The following is a 19,153-nucleotide window of genomic DNA, read 5'->3' on the forward strand; positions in this document are numbered from 1 at the left end:
AGATTTTGTCAGCCCAGTTTCAACTCATCCTCTGTAGTCTAGTGGTTAGAACACTGATTCTCCCATAGAGCCCCAGGCCCCAGGTTCAAGTCTCACAAGGTTTAAGTGGAGTTCTCCACTGACAAGTAGTCACTTGTTTAGCTCTGATAGAGTTTGTGGGCAGCTTATAGCCTGCATATTCTATTTTGCCTTCCCAAATCCAGTAGGTTGTTCATTTTATTACTGTTCCTATGTTTCATGAAGCAGTCTTCATAGCTGATGTGGGCTTAAGATTTTTGCTGGACATTTGAGATAAAATTTAAGATAGAGTTCTGGACATAAAATTCAGGGCTTTCAAGCAAAATGTATTCCTGTAAGTTTCAATTTAAGAAAGAGTCCTGGACATAAAATTAGCAAATAATACAGCAGATGCCAACAGTATCTTTGGGTTTTGAAAGAAGCAAACAAATCTTCTTTAGATCTGATAGTGTTCATGTATTTTTGGTTTTGACTCTGACTCTACCAGCCAGCCAACTGTCTGAGCATAGGCAGCAATACAGATTTTGTCAGCCCAGTTTCAACTCATCCTCTGTAGTCTAGTGGTTAGAGCACTGATTCTCCCATAGAGCCCTAGGCCCAAAGTTCAAGTCTCACAAGGTTTAAGTGGAGTTCTCCACTGACAAGTAGTCAGTTGTTTAGCTCTGATAGAGTTTGTGGGCAGCTTATAGCCTGCATATTCTATTTTGCCTTCCCAAATCCAGTAGGTTGTTCATTTTATTACTGTTCCTATGTTTCATGAAGCAGTCTTCATAGCTGATGTGGGCTTAAGATTTTTGCTGGACATTTGAGATAAAATTTAAAATAGAGTTCTGGACATAAAATTCAGGGCTTTCAAGCAAAATGTATTCCTGTAAGTTTCAATTTAAGAAAGAGTCGTGGACATAAAATTAGCAAATAATACAACAGATGCCAACAGTATCTTTGGGGTTTGAAAGAAGCAAACAAATCTTCTTTAGATCTGATAGTTTCATGTATTTTTGGTTTTGAATCTGACTGTACCAGCCAGCCAACTGTCTGAGCATAGGCAGCAATACACAGGACCAGGTTCTGTCAGCCCTGCTCCAACTCATCCTTTGTAGTCTAGTGGTTAGAGCACTGATTCTCACATGTGGGAGACCCAGGTTCAAGTCCCCCAATGTTTAAGTGGAGCTCTCTACTGACAAGTAGTCACTTCTTTACCTCTGATAGAGTTTGTGGCCAGCTTATAGCCTGCATAATCTTTTTGCTTTCCCAAATCCAGTAGTTTGTTCATTTTATTACTGCTCCTATGTCTCCTGAAGCAGTCTTCATAGCTGATGTGGGCTTAAGATTTTTGCTGGACATTTGAGATAAAATTTAAGATAGAGTTCTGGACATAAAATTCAGGGCTTTCAAGCAAAATGTATTCCTGTAAGTTTCAATTTAAGAAAGAGTCCTGGACATAAAATTAGCAAATAATACAGCAGATGCCAACAGTATCTTTGGGTTTTGAAAGAAGCAAACAAATCTTCTTTAGATCTGATAGTTTCATGTATTTTTGGTTTTGAATCTGACTGTACCAGCCAGCCAACTGTCTGAGCATAGGCAGCAATACACAGGACCAGGTTCTGTCAGCCCTGCTCCAACTCATCCTGTGTAGTCTAGTGGTTAGAGCACTGATTCTCACATGTGGGAGACCCAGGTTCAAGTCCCCCAATGTTTAAGTGGATCTCTCTACTGACAAGTAGTCACTTCTTTAACTCTGATAGAGTTTATGGGCAGCTTATAGCCTGCATATTCTGTTTTGCCTTCCCAAATCCAGTAGTTTGTTCATTTTATTACTGCTCCTATGTCTCCTGAAGCAGTCTTCATAGCTGATGTGGGCTTAAGATTTCTGCTGGACATTTAAGATCAAATTTAAGATAGAGTTCTGGGGCCTCATTTATCAAACGTGCGTACGCACAGAAGTGTGCGTAAAGTGTGCGTAGGAACAGTTTTACGCAAAGTGTGGAATTTATCAAATTGCACTTATACGTAGAAATGTGTGTAAATATACGCACACCTCTGAGTATGCGTACGCAGAGCACCTAGTGGTAGAATAGCGATACTACACACAGGACCCTGTTCCAGTGAGTAAAGAAGTGTCTATTTTTTATCCACAAGCAGGTGTTAAAATGATTAATGTCAGTATGGTAACAGAAAATAATTATAATTATTTATTTGTGATATGTATCTGTATCTGTGAAAGCTCTACATGTGATTTGTATAAATGAAGTCTCCGACAAATGCTTGACACAGTGCAATGGCTTATCTTGCGTTATTGAAAGACTTGGCAAATAATCCATTCCGTCGGTAGCGCGTTTTCAAAGATCGCGCCAATGATGCTGGTTACTGTATATATGCTGCTGTCCAAGGTGGAAAGTTGTCTATCCTCCTCCAGTTTCACTCGTTTCACGTCGGTGTGCTGTGACGCGTTTTTTTGCTGATAATTTAATGTCAAACCACTTTTTTATTTCTGGAAGTGTTCTCTCCTCATATTCAACGGAATTACACTCAATGGTAACATGTTCCCATGTAGATTTGTTTTCTTTTGTTAGTCATTCCTCCCGCACTAAGTAAACCAAACAGGATGTGTTATTAGGATTTAACCTCATCCACCAGTAACTCAATTGCTGTGTCTGTAAAATTCCTCTTTTACGCTCTCTTTGTCATTATTGCGATGAGGGAAAAAGCACAACCACGTGACATATAACGGGAGGTGTTGTCACCATATATGGTTCATTGGAGGCGTTTCGGAATGCAAATGACTATGAACGTGCACGAGCATGGTGCTTAAGAACAAGTGGGATTTATCATCAAGGATTACTTACTGATGTGCGTACGAACCACGTGCGCACGTTTGATAAATCCCGATTTTTTTGTACTTAGGCACATTCTAAATTTCATTCGTAGGTACAAATGTAGAACATTTTCTACGCAATGTTGATAAATGAGGCCCCTGGACCTAACATTCAGTGCCTCCAAGCAAAATGTATTCCTGTAAGTTTCAATTTAAGAAAGATTCCTGGACATAAAATTAGCAAATAATACAGCAGATGCCAACAGTGTCTTTGGGTTTTGAAAGAAGCAAACAAATCTTCTTTAGATCTGATAGTGTTCATGTATTTTTGGTTTTGACTCTGACTCTACCAGCCAGCCAACTCTCTGAGCATAGGCAGCAATACAGATTTTGTCAGCCCAGTTTCAACTCATCCTCTGTAGTCTAGTGGTTAGAGCACTGATTCTCCCATAGAGCCCTAGGCCCAAGGTTCAAGTCTCACAAGGTTTAAGTGGAGTTCTCCACTGACAAGTAGTCACTTGTTTAGCTCTGATAGAGTTTGTGGGCAGCTTATAGCCTGCATATTCTATTTTGCCTTTCCAAATCCAGTAGGTTTTTCATTTTATTACTGTTCCTATGTTTCATGAAGCAGTCTTCATAGCTGATGTGGGCTTAAGATTTTTGCTGGACATTTGAGATAAAATTTAAGATAGAGTTCTGGACATAAAATTCAGGGCTTTCAAGCAAAATGTATTCCTGTAAGTTTCAATTTAAGAAAGAGTCCTGGACATAAAATTAGCAAATAATACAGCAGATGCCAACAGTATCTTTGGGGTTTGAAAGAAGCAAACAAATCTTCTTTAGATCTGATAGTTTCATGTATTTTTGGTTTTGAATCTGACTGTACCAGCCAGCCAACTGTCTGAGCATAGGCAGCAATACACAGGACCAGGTTCTGTCAGCCCTGCTCCAACTCATCCTCTGTAGTCTAGTGGTTAGAGCACTGATTCTCACATGTGGGAGACCCAGGTTCAAGTCCCCCAATGTTTAAGTGGAGCTCTCTACTGACAAGTAGTAACTTCTTTAACTCTGATAGAGTTTGTGGCCAGCTTATAGCCTGCATAATCTTTTTGCCTTCCCAAATCCAGTAGTTTGTTCATTTTATTACTGCTCCTATGTCTCCTGAAGCAGTCTTCATAGCTGATGTGGGCTTAAGATTTCTGCTGGACATTTAAGATAAAATTTAAGATAGAGTTCTGGACCTAACATTCAGTGCCTCCAAGCAAAATGTATTCCTGTAAGTTTCAATTTAAGAAAGAGTCCTGGACATAAAATTAGCAAATAATACAGCAGATGCCAACAGTATCTTTGGGGTTTGAAAGAAGCAAACAAATCTTCTTTAGATCTGATAGTTTCATGTATTTTTGGTTTTGAATCTGACTGTACCAGCCAGCCAACTGTCTGAGCATAGGCAGCAATACACAGGACCAGGTTCTGTCAGCCCTGCTCCAACTCATCCTCTGTAGTCTAGTGGTTAGAGCACTGATTCTCACATGTGGGAGACCCAGGTTCAAGTCCCCCAATGTTTAAGTGGAGCTCTCTACTGACAAGTAGTAACTTCTTTAACTCTGATAGAGTTTGTGGCCAGCTTATAGCCTGCATAATCTTTTTGCCTTCCCAAATCCAGTAGTTTGTTCATTTTATTACTGCTCCTATGTCTCCTGAAGCAGTCTTCATAGCTGATGTGGGCTTAAGATTTTTGCTGGACATTTGAGATAAAATTTAAGATAGAGTTCTGGACCTAACATTCAGTGCCTCCAAGCAAAATGTATTCCTGTAAGTTTCAATTTAAGAAAGATTGCTGGACATAAAATTAGCAAATTATACAGCAGATGCCAACAGCGTCTTTGGGTTTTGAAAGAAGCAAACAAATTATCTTTAGATCTGATAGTGTTCATGTATTTTTGGTTTTGACTCTGACTCTACCAGCCAGCCAACTGTCTGAGCATAGGCAGCAATACAGATTTTGTCAGCCCAGATTCAACTCATCATCTGTAGTCTAGTGGTTAGGGCACTGATTCTCCCATAGAGCCCCAGGCCCCAGGTTCAAGTCTCACAAGGTTTAAGTGTAGTTCTCCACTGACAAGTAGTCACTTGTTTAGCTCTAATAGAGTTTGTGGGCAGCTTATAGCCTGCATATTCTATTTTGCCTTCCCAAATCCAGTAGTTTGTTCATTTTATTACTGCTCCTATGTCTCCTGAAGCAGTCTTCATAGCTGATGTGGGCTTAAGATTTCTGCTGGACATTTAAGATCAAATTTAAGATAGAGTTCTGGACCTAACATTCAGTGCCTCCAAGCAAAATGTATTCCTGTAAGTTTCAATTTAAGAAAGATTCCTGGACATAAAATTAGCAAATAATACAGCAGATGCCAACAGTGTCTTTGGGTTTTGAAAGAAGCAAACAAATCTTCTTTAGATCTGATAGTGTTCATGTATTTTTGGTTTTGACTCTGACTCTACCAGCCAGCCAACTCTCTGACCATAGGCAGCAATACAGATTTTGTCAGCCCAGTTTCAACTCATCCTCTGTAGTCTAGTGGTTAGAGCACTGATTCTCCCATAGAGCCCTAGGCCCAAGGTTCAAGTCTCACAAGGTTTAAGTGGAGTTCTCCACTGACAAGTAGTCACTTGTTTAGCTCTGATAGAGTTTGTGGGCAGCTTATAGCCTGCATATTCTATTTTGCCTTTCCAAATCCAGTAGGTTGTTCATTTTATTACTGTTCCTATGTTTCATGAAGCAGTCTTCATAGCTGATGTGGGCTTAAGATTTTTGCTGGACATTTGAGATAAAATTTAAGATAGAGTTCTGGACATAAAATTCAGGGCTTTCAAGCAAAATGTATTCCTGTAAGTTTCAATTTAAGAAAGAGTCCTGGACATAAAATTAGCAAATAATACAACAGATGCCAACAGTATCTTTGGGGTTTGAAAGAAGCAAACAAATCTTCTTTAGATCTGATAGTTTCATGTATTTTTGGTTTTGAATCTGACTGTACCAGCCAGCCAACTGTCTGAGCATAGGCAGCAATACACAGGACCAGGTTCTGTCAGCCCTGCTCCAACTCATTCTCTGTAGTCTAGTGGTTAGAGCACTGATTCTCACATGTGGGAGACCCAGGTTCAAGTCCCCCAATGTTTAAGTGGAGCTCTCTACTGACAAGTAGTCACTTCTTTAACTCTGATAGAGTTTGTGGGCAGCTTATAGCCTGCATAATCTTTTTGCCTTCCCAAATCCAGTAGTTTGTTCATTTTATTACTGCTCCTATGTCTCCTGAAGCAGTCTTCATAGCTGATGTGGGCTTAAGATTTCTGCTGGACATTTAAGATCAAATTTAAGATAGAGTTCTGGACCTAACATTCAGTGTCTCCAAGCAAAATGTATTCCTGTAAGTTTCAATTTAAGAAAGATTCCTGGACATAAAATTAGCAAATAATACAGCAGATGCCACAGTGTCTTTGGGTTTTGAAAGAAGCAAACAAATCTTCTTTAGATCTGATAGTTTTTATGTATTTTTGGTTTTGACTCTGACTGTACCAGCCAGCCAACTGTCTGAGCATAGGCAGCAATACAGATTTTGTCAGCCCAGCTTCAACTCATCCTCTGTAGTCTAGTGGTTAGAGCACTGATTCTCCCATAGAGCCCCAGGCCCCAGGTTCAAGTCTCACAAGGTTTAAGTGGAGTTCTCCACTGACAAGTAGTCACTTGTTTAGCTCTGATAGAGTTTGTGGGCAGCTTATAGCCTGCATATTCTATTTTGCCTTCCCAAATCCAGTAGGTTGTTCATTTTATTACTGTTCCTATGTCTCATGAAGCAGTCTTCATAGCTGATGTGGGCTTAAGATTTTTGATGGACATTTGAGATAAAATTTAAGATAGAGTTCTGGACATAAAATTCAGGGCTTTCAAGCAAAATGTATTCCTGTAAGTTTCAATTTAAGAAAGAGTCCTGGACATAAAATTAGCAAATAATACAGCAGATGCCAACAGTATCTTTGGGTTTTGAAAGAAGCAAACAAATCTTCTTTAGATCTGATAGTTTCATGTATTTTTGGTTTTGAATCTGACTGTACCAGCCAGCCAACTGTCTGAGCATAGGCAGCAATACACAGGACCAGGTTCTGTCAGCCCTGTTCCAACTCATCCTGTGTAGTCTAGTGGTTAGAGCACTGATTCTCACATGTGGGAGACCCAGGTTCAAGTCCCCCCAATGTTTAAGTGGAGCTCTCTACTGACAAGTAGTCACTTCTTTAACTCTGATAGAGTTTATGGGCAGCTTATAGCCTGCATATTCTATTTTGCCTTCCCAAATCCAGTAGTTTGTTCATTTTATTACTGCTCCTATGTCTCCTGAAGCTGTCTTCATAGCTGATGTGGGCTTAAGATTTCTGCTGGACATTTAAGATCAAATTTAAGATAAAGTTCTGGACCTAACATTCAGTGCTTCCAAGCAAAATGTATTCCTGTAAGTTTCAATTTAAGAAAGATTCCTGGACATAAAATTAGCAAATAATACAGCAGATGCCAACAGTGTCTTTGGGTTTTGAAAGAAGCAAACAAATCTTCTTTAGATCTGATAGTGTTCATGTATTTTTGGTTTTGACTCTGACTCTACCAGCCAGCCAACTCTCTGACCATAGGCAGCAATACAGATTTTGTCAGCCCAGTTTCAACTCATCCTCTGTAGTCTAGTGGTTAGAGCACTGATTCTCCCATAGAGCCCTAGGCCCAAGGTTCAAGTCTCACAAGGTTTAAGTGGAGTTCTCCACTGACAAGTAGTCACTTGTTTAGCTCTGATAGAGTTTGTGGGCAGCTTATAGCCTGCATATTCTATTTTGCCTTTCCAAATCCAGTAGGTTGTTCATTTTATTACTGTTCCTATGTTTCATGAAGCAGTCTTCATAGCTGATGTGGGCTTAAGATTTTTGCTGGACATTTGAGATAAAATTTAAGATAGAGTTCTGGACATAAAATTCAGGGCTTTCAAGCAAAATGTATTCCTGTAAGTTTCAATTTAAGAAAGAGTCCTGGACATAAAATTAGCAAATAATACAACAGATGCCAACAGTATCTTTGGGGTTTGAAAGAAGCAAACAAATCTTCTTTAGATCTGATAGTTTCATGTATTTTTGGTTTTGAATCTGACTGTACCAGCCAGCCAACTGTCTGAGCATAGGCAGCAATACACAGGACCAGGTTCTGTCAGCCCTGCTCCAACTCATTCTCTGTAGTCTAGTGGTTAGAGCACTGATTCTCACATGTGGGAGACCCAGGTTCAAGTCCCCCAATGTTTAAGTGGAGCTCTCTACTGACAAGTAGTCACTTCTTTAACTCTGATAGAGTTTGTGGGCAGCTTATAGCCTGCATAATCTTTTTGCCTTCCCAAATCCAGTAGTTTGTTCATTTTATTACTGCTCCTATGTCTCCTGAAGCAGTCTTCATAGCTGATGTGGGCTTAAGATTTCTGCTGGACATTTAAGATCAAATTTAAGATAGAGTTCTGGACCTAACATTCAGTGTCTCCAAGCAAAATGTATTCCTGTAAGTTTCAATTTAAGAAAGATTCCTGGACATAAAATTAGCAAATAATACAGCAGATGCCACAGTGTCTTTGGGTTTTGAAAGAAGCAAACAAATCTTCTTTAGATCTGATAGTTTTTATGTATTTTTGGTTTTGACTCTGACTGTACCAGCCAGCCAACTGTCTGAGCATAGGCAGCAATACAGATTTTGTCAGCCCAGCTTCAACTCATCCTCTGTAGTCTAGTGGTTAGAGCACTGATTCTCCCATAGAGCCCCAGGCCCCAGGTTCAAGTCTCACAAGGTTTAAGTGGAGTTCTCCACTGACAAGTAGTCACTTGTTTAGCTCTGATAGAGTTTGTGGGCAGCTTATAGCCTGCACATTCTATTTTGCCTTCCCAAATCCAGTAGGTTGTTCATTTTATTACTGTTCCTATGTCTCATGAAGCAGTCTTCATAGCTGATGTGGGCTTAAGATTTTTGATGGACATTTGAGATAAAATTTAAGATAGAGTTCTGGACATAAAATTCAGGGCTTTCAAGCAAAATGTATTCCTGTAAGTTTCAATTTAAGAAAGAGTCCTGGACATAAAATTAGCAAATAATACAGCAGATGCCAACAGTATCTTTGGGTTTTGAAAGAAGCAAACAAATCTTCTTTAGATCTGATAGTTTCATGTATTTTTGGTTTTGAATCTGACTGTACCAGCCAGCCAACTGTCTGAGCATAGGCAGCAATACACAGGACCAGGTTCTGTCAGCCCTGTTCCAACTCATCCTGTGTAGTCTAGTGGTTAGAGCACTGATTCTCACATGTGGGAGACCCAGGTTCAAGTCCCCCCAATGTTTAAGTGGAGCTCTCTACTGACAAGTAGTCACTTCTTTAACTCTGATAGAGTTTATGGGCAGCTTATAGCCTGCATATTCTATTTTGCCTTCCCAAATCCAGTAGTTTGTTCATTTTATTACTGCTCCTATGTCTCCTGAAGCTGTCTTCATAGCTGATGTGGGCTTAAGATTTCTGCTGGACATTTAAGATCAAATTTAAGATAAAGTTCTGGACCTAACATTCAGTGCTTCCAAGCAAAATGTATTCCTGTAAGTTTCAATTTAAGAAAGATTCCTGGACATAAAATTAGCAAATAATACAGCAGATGCCAACAGTGTCTTTGGGTTTTGAAAGAAGCAAACAAATCTTCTTTAGATCTGATAGTTTTCATGTATTTTTGGTTTTGACTCTGACTCTACCAGCCAGCCAACTGTCTGAGCATAGGCAGCAATACAGATTTTGTCAGCCCAGTTTCAACTCATCCTCTGTAGTCTAGTGGTTAGAGCACTGATTCTCCCATAGAGCCCTAGGCCCAAGGTTCAAGTCTCACAAGGTTTAAGTGGAGTTCTCCACTGACAAGTAGTCACTTGTTTAGCTCTGATAGAGTTTGTGGGCAGCTTATAGCCTGCATATTCTATTTTGCCTTCCCAAATCCAGTAGGTTGTTCATTTTATTACTGTTCCTATGTTTCATGAAGCAGTCTTCATAGCTGATGTGGGCTTAAGATTTTTGCTGGACATTTGAGATAAAATTTAAGATAGAGTTCTGGACATAAAATTCAGGGCTTTCAAGCAAAATGTATTCCTGTAAGTTTCAATTTAAAAAAGAGTCCTGGACATAAAATTAGCAAATAATACAGCAGATGCCAACAGTATCTTTGGGGTTTGAAAGAAGCAAACAAATCTTCTTTAGATCTGATAGTTTCATGTATTTTTGGTTTTGAATCTGACTGTACCAGCCAGCCAACTGTCTGAGCATAGGCAGCAATACACAGGACCAGGTTCTGTCAGCCCTGCTCCAACTCATCCTGTGTAGTCTAGTGGTTAGAGCACTGATTCTCACATGTGGGAGACCCAGGTTCAAGTCCCCCAATGTTTAAGTGGAGCTCTCTACTGACAAGTAGTCACTTCTTTAACTCTGATAGAGTTTATGGGCAGCTTATAGTCTGCATATTCTATTTTGCCTTCCCAAATCCAGTAGTTTGTTCATTTTATTACTGCTCCTATGTCTCCTGAAGCAGTCTTCATAGCTGATGTGGGCTTAAGATTTCTGCTGGACATTTAAGATCAAATTTAAGATAGAGTTCTGGACCTAACATTCAGTGCCTCCAAGCAAAATGTATTCCTGTAAGTTTCAATTTAAGAAAGATTCCTGGACATAAAATTAGCAAATAATACAGGAGATGCCAACAGTGTCTTTGGGTTTTGAAAGAAGCAAACAAATCTTCTTTAGATCTGATAGTTTTCATGTATTTTTGGTTTTGACTCTGACTCTACCAGCCAGCCAACTGTCTGAGCATAGGCAGCAATACAGATTTTGTCAGCCCAGCTTCAACTCATCCTCTGTAGTCTAGTGGTTAGAGCACTGATTCTCCCATAGAGCCCCAGGCCCCAGGTTCAAGTCTCACAAGGTTTAAGTGGAGTTCTCCACTGACAAGTAGTTACTTGTTTAGCTCTGATAGAGTTTGTGGGCAGCTTATAGCCTGCATATTCTATATTGCCTTCCCAAATCCAGTAGGTTGTTCATTTTATTACTGTCCCTCTGTCTCATGAAGCAGTCTTCATAGCTGATGTGGGCTTAAGATTTTTGCTGGACATTTGAGATAAAATTTAAGATAGAGTTCTGGACATAAAATTCAGGGCTTTCAATCAAAATGTATTCCTGTAAGTTTCAATTTAAGAAAGAGTCCTGGACATAGAATTAGCAAATAATACAACAGATGCCAACAGTATCTTTGGGGTTTGAAAGAAGCAAACAAATCTTCTTTAGATCTGATAGTTTCATGTATTTTTGGTTTTGAATCTGACTGTACCAGCCAGCCAACTGTCTGAGCATAGGCAGCAATACACAGGACCAGGTTCTGTCAGCCCTGCTCCAACTCATCCTCTGTAGTCTAGTGGTTAGAGCACTGATTCTCACATGTGGGAGACCCAGGTTCAAGTACCCCAATGTTTAAGTGGAGCTCTCTACTGACAAGTAGTCACTTCTTTAACTCTGATAGAGTTTGTGGCCAGCTTATAGCCTGCATAATCTTTTTGCTTTCCCAAATCCAGTAGTTTGTTCATTTTATTACTGCTCCTATGTCTCCTGAAGCAGTCTTCATAGCTGATGTGGGCTTAAGATTTCTGCTGGACATTTAAGATCAAATTTAAGATAGAGTTCTGGACCTAACACTCAGTGCCTCCAAGCAAAATGTATTCCTGTAAGTTTCAATTTAAGAAAGAGTCGTGGACATAAAATTAGCAAATAATACAGCAGATGCCAACAGTGTCTTTGGGTTTTGAAAGAAGCAAACAAATCTTCTTTAGATCTGATAGTGTTCATGTATTTTTGGTTTTGACTCTGACTCTACCAGCCAGCCAACTGTCTGAGCATAGGCAGCAATACAGATTTTGTCAGCCCAGTTTCAACTCATCCTCTGTAGTCTAGTGGTTAGAGCACTGATTCTCCCATAGAGCCCTAGGCCCAAGGTTCAAGTCTCACAAGGTTTAAGTGGAGTTCTCCACTGACAAGTAGTCAGTTGTTTAGCTCTGATAGAGTTTGTGGGCAGCTTATAGCCTGCATATTCTATTTTGCCTTCCCAAATCCAGTAGGTTGTTCATTTTATTACTGTTCCTATGTTTCATGAAGCAGTCTTCATAGCTGATGTGGGCTTAAGATTTTTGCTGGACATTTGAGATAAAATTTAAAATAGAGTTCTGGACATAAAATTCAGGGCTTTCAAGCAAAATGTATTCCTGTAAGTTTCAATTTAAGAAAGAGTCGTGGACATAAAATTAGCAAATAATACAACAGATGCCAACAGTATCTTTGGGGTTTGAAAGAAGCAAACAAATCTTCTTTAGATCTGATAGTTTCATGTATTTTTGGTTTTGAATCTGACTGTACCAGCCAGCCAACTGTCTGAGCATAGGCAGCAATACACAGGACCAGGTTCTGTCAGCCCTGCTCCAACTCATCCTCTGTAGTCTAGTGGTTAGAGCACTGATTCTCACATGTGGGAGACCCAGGTTCAAGTCCCCCAATGTTTAAGTGGAGCTCTCTACTGACAAGTAGTCACTTCTTTAACTCTGATAGAGTTTGTGGCCAGCTTATAGCCTGCATAATCTTTTTGCTTTCCCAAATCCAGTAGTTTGTTCATTTTATTACTGCTCCTATGTCTCCTGAAGCAGTCTTCATAGCTGATGTGGGCTTAAGATTTCTGCTGGACATTTAAGATCAAATTTAAGATAGAGTTCTGGACCTAACATTCAGTGCCTCCAAGCAAAATGTATTCCTGTAAGTTTCAATTTCAGAAAGAGTCGTGGACATAAAATTAGCAAATAATACAGCAGATGCCAACAGTGTCTTTGGGTTTTGAAAGAAGCAAACAAATCTTCTTTAGATCTGATAGTGTTCATGTATTTTTGGTTTTGACTCTGACTCTACCAGCCAGCCAACTGTCTGAGCATAGGCAGCAATACAGATTTTGTCAGCCCAGTTTCAACTCATCCTCTGTAGTCTAGTGGTTAGAACACTGATTCTCCCATAGAGCCCCAGGCCCCAGGTTCAAGTCTCACAAGGTTTAAGTGGAGTTCTCCACTGACAAGTAGTCACTTGTTTAGCTCTGATAGAGTTTGTGGGCAGCTTATAGCCTGCATATTCTATTTTGCCTTCCCAAATCCAGTAGGTTGTTCATTTTATTACTGTTCCTATGTTTCATGAAGCAGTCTTCATAGCTGATGTGGGCTTAAGATTTTTGCTGGACATTTGAGATAAAATTTAAGATATAGTTCTGGACATAAAATTCAGGGCTTTCAAGCAAAATGTATTCCTGTAAGTTTCAATTTAAGAAAGAGTCCTGGACATAAAATTAGCAAATAATACAGCAGATGCCAACAGTATCTTTGGGGTTTGAAAGAAGCAAACAAATCTTCTTTAGATCTGATAGTTTCATGTATTTTTGGTTTTGAATCTGACTGTACCAGCCAGCCAACTGTCTGAGCATAGGCAGCAATACACAGGACCAGGTTCTGTCAGCCCTGCTCCAACTCATCCTGTGTAGTCTAGTGGTTAGAGCACTGATTCTCACATGTGGGAGACCCAGGTTCAAGTCCCCCAATGTTTAAGTGGAGCTCTCTACTGACAAGTAGTCACTTCTTTAACTCTGATAGAGTTTATGGGCAGCTTATAGCCTGCATATTCTATTTTGCCTTCCCAAATCCAGTAGTTTGTTCATTTTATTACTGCTCCTATGTCTCCTGAAGCAGTCTTCATAGCTGATGTGGGCTTAAGATTTCTGCTGGACATTTAAGATCAAATTTAAGATAGAGTTCTGGACCTAACATTCAGTGCCTCCAAGCAAAATGTATTCCTGTAAGTTTCAATTTAAGAAAGATTCCTGGACATAAAATTAGCAAATAATACAGCAGATGCCAACAGTGTCTTTGGGTTTTGAAAGAAGCAAACAAATCTTCTTTAGATCTGATAGTGTTCATGTATTTTTGGTTTTGACTCTGACTCTACCAGCCAGCCAACTGTCTGAGCATAGGCAGCAATACAGATTTTGTCAGCCCAGTTTCAACTCATCCTCTGTAGTCTAGTGGTTAGAGCACTGATTCTCCCATAGAGCCCTAGGCCCAAAGTTCAAGTCTCACAAGGTTTAAGTGGAGTTCTCCACTGACAAGTAGTCAGTTGTTTAGCTCTGATAGAGTTTGTGGGCAGCTTATAGCCTGCATATTCTATTTTGCCTTCCCAAATCCAGTAGGTTGTTCATTTTATTACTGTTCCTATGTTTCATGAAGCAGTCTTCATAGCTGATGTGGGCTTAAGATTTTTGCTGGACATTTGAGATAAAATTTAAAATAGAGTTCTGGACATAAAATTCAGGGCTTTCAAGCAAAATGTATTCCTGTAAGTTTCAATTTAAGAAAGAGTCGTGGACATAAAATTAGCAAATAATACAACAGATGCCAACAGTATCTTTGGGGTTTGAAAGAAGCAAACAAATCTTCTTTAGATCTGATAGTTTCATGTATTTTTGGTTTTGAATCTGACTGTACCAGCCAGCCAACTGTCTGAGCATAGGCAGCAATACACAGGACCAGGTTCTGTCAGCCCTGCTCCAACTCATCCTCTGTAGTCTAGTGGTTAGAGCACTGATTCTCACATGTGGGAGACCCAGGTTCAAGTCCCCCAATGTTTAAGTGGAGCTCTCTACTGACAAGTAGTCACTTCTTTACCTCTGATAGAGTTTGTGGCCAGCTTATAGCCTGCATAATCTTTTTGCTTTCCCAAATCCAGTAGTTTGTTCATTTTATTACTGCTCCTATGTCTCCTGAAGCAGTCTTCATAGCTGATGTGGGCTTAAGATTTTTGCTGGACATTTGAGATAAAATTTAAGACAGAGTTCTGGACATAAAATTCAGGGCTTTCAAGCAAAATGTATTCCTGTAAGTTTCAATTTAAGAAAGAGTCCTGGACATAAAATTAGCAAATAATACAGCAGATGCCAACAGTATCTTTGGGTTTTGAAAGAAGCAAACAAATCTTCTTTAGATCTGATAGTTTCATGTATTTTTGGTTTTGAATCTGACTGTACCAGCCAGCCAACTGTCTGAGCATAGGCAGCAATACACAGGACCAGGTTCTGTCAGCCCTGCTCCAACTCATCCTGTGTAGTCTAGTGGTTAGAGCACTGATTCTCACATGTGGGAGACCCAGGTTCAAGTCCCCCAATGTTTAAGTGGATCTCTCTACTGACAAGTAGTCACTTCTTTAACTCTGATAGAGTTTATGGGCAGCTTATAGCCTGCATATTCTGTTTTGCCTTCCCAAATCCAGTAGTTTGTTCATTTTATTACTGCTCCTATGTCTCCTGAAGCAGTCTTCATAGCTGATGTGGGCTTAAGATTTCTGCTGGACATTTAAGATCAAATTTAAGATAGAGTTCTGGACCTAACATTCAGTGCCTCCAAGCAAAATGTATTCCTGTAAGTTTCAATTTAAGAAAGATTCCTGGACATAAAATTAGTAAATAATACAGCAGATTCCAACAGTGTCTTTGGGTTTTGAAAGAAGCAAACAAATCTTCTTTAGATCTGATAGTGTTCATGTATTTTTGGTTTTGACTCTGACTCTACCAGCCAGCCAACTCTCTGAGCATAGGCAGCAATACAGATTTTGTCAGCCCAGTTTCTACTCATCCTCTGTAGTCTAGTGGTTAGAGCACTGATTCTCCCATAGAGCCCTAGGCCCAAGGTTCAAGTCTCACAAGGTTTAAGTGGAGTTCTCCACTGACAAGTAGTCACTTGTTTAGCTCTGATAGAGTTTGTGGGCAGCTTATAGCCTGCATATTCTATTTTGCCTTTCCAAATCCAGTAGGTTTTTCATTTTATTACTGTTCCTATGTTTCATGAAGCAGTCTTCATAGCTGATGTGGGCTTAAGATTTTTGCTGGACATTTGAGATAAAATTTAAGATAGAGTTCTGGACATAAAATTCAGGGCTTTCAAGCAAAATGTATTCCTGTAAGTTTCAATTTAAGAAAGAGTCCTGGACATAAAATTAGCAAATAATACAGCAGATGCCAACAGTATCTTTGGGGTTTGAAAGAAGCAAACAAATCTTCTTTAGATCTGATAGTTTCATGTATTTTTGGTTTTGAATCTGACTGTACCAGCCAGCCAACTGTCTGAGCATAGGCAGCAATACACAGGACCAGGTTCTGTCAGCCCTGCTCCAACTCATCCACTGTAGTCTAGTGGTTAGAGCACTGATTCTCACATGTGGGAGACCCAGGTTCAAGTCCCCTAATGTTTAAGTGGAGCTCTCTACTGACAAGTAGTAACTTCTTTAACTCTGATAGAGTTTGTGGCCAGCTTATAGCCTGCATAATCTTTTTGCCTTCCCAAATCCAGTAGTTTGTTCATTTTATTACTGCTCCTATGTCTCCTGAAGCAGTCTTCATAGCTGATGTGGGCTTAAGATTTTTGCTGGACATTTGAGATAAAATTTAAGATAGAGTTCTGGACCTAACATTCAGTGCCTCCAAGCAAAATGTATTCCTGTAAGTTTCAATTTAAGAAAGATTCCTGGACATAAAATTAGCAAATTATACAGCAGATGCCAACAGCGTCTTTGGGTTTTGAAAGAAGCAAACAAATTATCTTTAGGTCCGATAGTGTTCATGTATTTTTGGTTTTGACTCTGACTCTACCAGCCAGCCAACTGTCTGAGCATAGGCAGCAATACAGATTTTGTCAGCCCAGATTCAACTCATCATCTGTAGTCTAGTGGTTAGGGCACTGATTCTCCCATAGAGCCCCAGGCCCCAGGTTCAAGTCTCACAAGGTTTAAGTGTAGTTCTCCACTGACAAGTAGTCACTTGTTTAGCTCTAATAGAGTTTGTGGGCAGCTTATAGCCTGCATATTCTATTTTGCCTTCCCAAATCCAGTAGTTTGTTCATTTTATTACTGCTCCTATGTCTCCTGAAGCAGTCTTCATAGCTGATGTGGGCTTAAGATTTCTGCTGGACATTTAAGATCAAATTTAAGATAGAGTTCTGGACCTAACATTCAGTGCCTCCAAGCAAAATGTATTCCTGTAAGTTTCAATTTAAGAAAGATTCCTGGACATAAAATTAGCAAATAATACAGCAGATGCCAACAGTGTCTTTGGGTTTTGAAAGAAGCAAACAAATCTTCTTTAGATCTGATAGTGTTCATGTATTTTTGGTTTTGACTCTGACTCTACCAGCCAGCCAACTCTCTGACCATAGGCAGCAATACAGATTTTGTCAGCCCAGTTTCAACTCATCCTCTGTAGTCTAGTGGTTAGAGCACTGATTGTCCCATAGAGCCCTAGGCCCCAAGTTCAAGTCTCACAAGGTTTAAGTGGAGTTCTCCACTGACAAGTAGTCACTTGTTTAGCTCTGATAGAGTTTGTGGGCAGCTTATAGCCTGCATATTCTATTTTGCCTTTCCAAATCCAGTAGGTTGTTCATTTTATTACTGTTCCTATGTTTCATGAAGCAGTCTTCATAGCTGATGTGGGCTTAAGATTTTTGCTGGACATTTGAGATAAAATTTAAGATAGAGTTCTGGACATAAAATTCAGGGCTTTCAAGCAAAATGTATTCCTGTAAGTTTCAATTTAAGAAAGAGTCCTGGACATAAAATTAGCAAATAATACAACAGATGCCAACAGTATCTTTGGGGTTTGAAAGAAGCAAACAAATCTTCTTTAGATCTGATAGTTTCATGTATTTTTGGTTTTGAATCTGACTGTACCAGCCAGCCAACTGTCTGAGCATAGGCAGCAATACACAGGACCAGGTTCTGTCAGCCCTGCTCCAACTCATTCTCTGTAGTCTAGTGGTTAGAGTACTGATTCTCACATGTGGGAGACCCAGGTTCAAGTCCCCCAATGTTTAAGTGGAGCTCTCTACTGACAAGTAGTCACTTCTTTAACTCTGATAGAGTTTGTGGGCAGCTTATAGCCTGCATAATCTTTTTGCCTTCCCAAATCCAGTAGTTTGTTCATTTTATTACTGCTCATATGTCTCCTGAAGCAGTCTTCATAGCTGATGTGGGCTTAAGATTTCTGCTGGACATTTAAGATCAAATTTAAGATAGAGTTCTGGACCTAACATTCAGTGTCTCCAAGCAAAATGTATTCCTGTAAGTTTCAATTTAAGAAAGATTCCTGGACATAAAATTAGCAAATAATACAGCAGATGCCACAGTGTCTTTGGGTTTTGAAAGAAGCAAACAAATCTTCTTTAGATCTGATAGTTTTTATGTATTTTTGGTTTTGACTCTGACTGTACCAGCCAGCCAACTGTCTGAGCATAGGCAGCAATACAGATTTTGTCAGCCCAGCTTCAACTCATCCTCTGTAGTCTAGTGGTTAGAGCACTGATTCTCCCATAGAGCCCCAGGCCCCAGGTTCAAGTCTCACAAGGTTTAAGTGGAGTTCTCCACTGACAAGTAGTCACTTGTTTAGCTCTGATAGAGTTTGTGGGCAGCTTATAGCCTGCATATTCTATTTTGCCTTCCCAAATCCAGTAGGTTGTTCATTTTATTACTGTTCCTATGTCTCATGAAGCAGTCTTCATAGCTGATGTGGGCTTAAGATTTTTGATGGACATTTGAGATAAAATTTAAGATAGAGTTCTGGACATAAAATTCAGGGCTTTCAAGCAAAATGTATTCCTGTAAGTTTCAATTTAAGAAAGAGTCCTGGACATAAAATTAGCAAATAATACAGCAGATGCCAACAGTATCTTTGGGTTTTGAAAGAAGCAAACAAATCTTCTTTAGATCTGATAGTTTCATGTATTTTTGGTTTTGAATCTGACTGTACCAGCCAGCCAACTGTCTGAGCATAGGCAGCAATACACAGGACCAGGTTCTGTCAGCCCTGTTCCAACTCATCCTGTGTAGTCTAGTGGTTAGAGCACTGATTCTCACATGTGGGAGACCCAGGTTCAAGTCCCCCCAATGTTTAAGTGGAGCTCTCTACTGACAAGTAGTCACTTCTTTAACTCTGATAGAGTTTATGGGCAGCTTATAGCCTGCATATTCTATTTTGCCTTCCCAAATCCAGTAGTTTGTTCATTTTATTACTGCTCCTATGTCTCCTGAAGCTGTCTTCATAGCTGATGTGGGCTTAAGATTTCTGCTGGACATTTAAGATCAAATTTAAGATAAAGTTCTGGACCTAACA

Source organism: Misgurnus anguillicaudatus, chromosome 15, assembly GCF_027580225.2.
Source record: "Misgurnus anguillicaudatus chromosome 15, ASM2758022v2, whole genome shotgun sequence".
Lineage (NCBI taxonomy): Eukaryota > Metazoa > Chordata > Actinopteri > Cypriniformes > Cobitidae > Misgurnus > Misgurnus anguillicaudatus.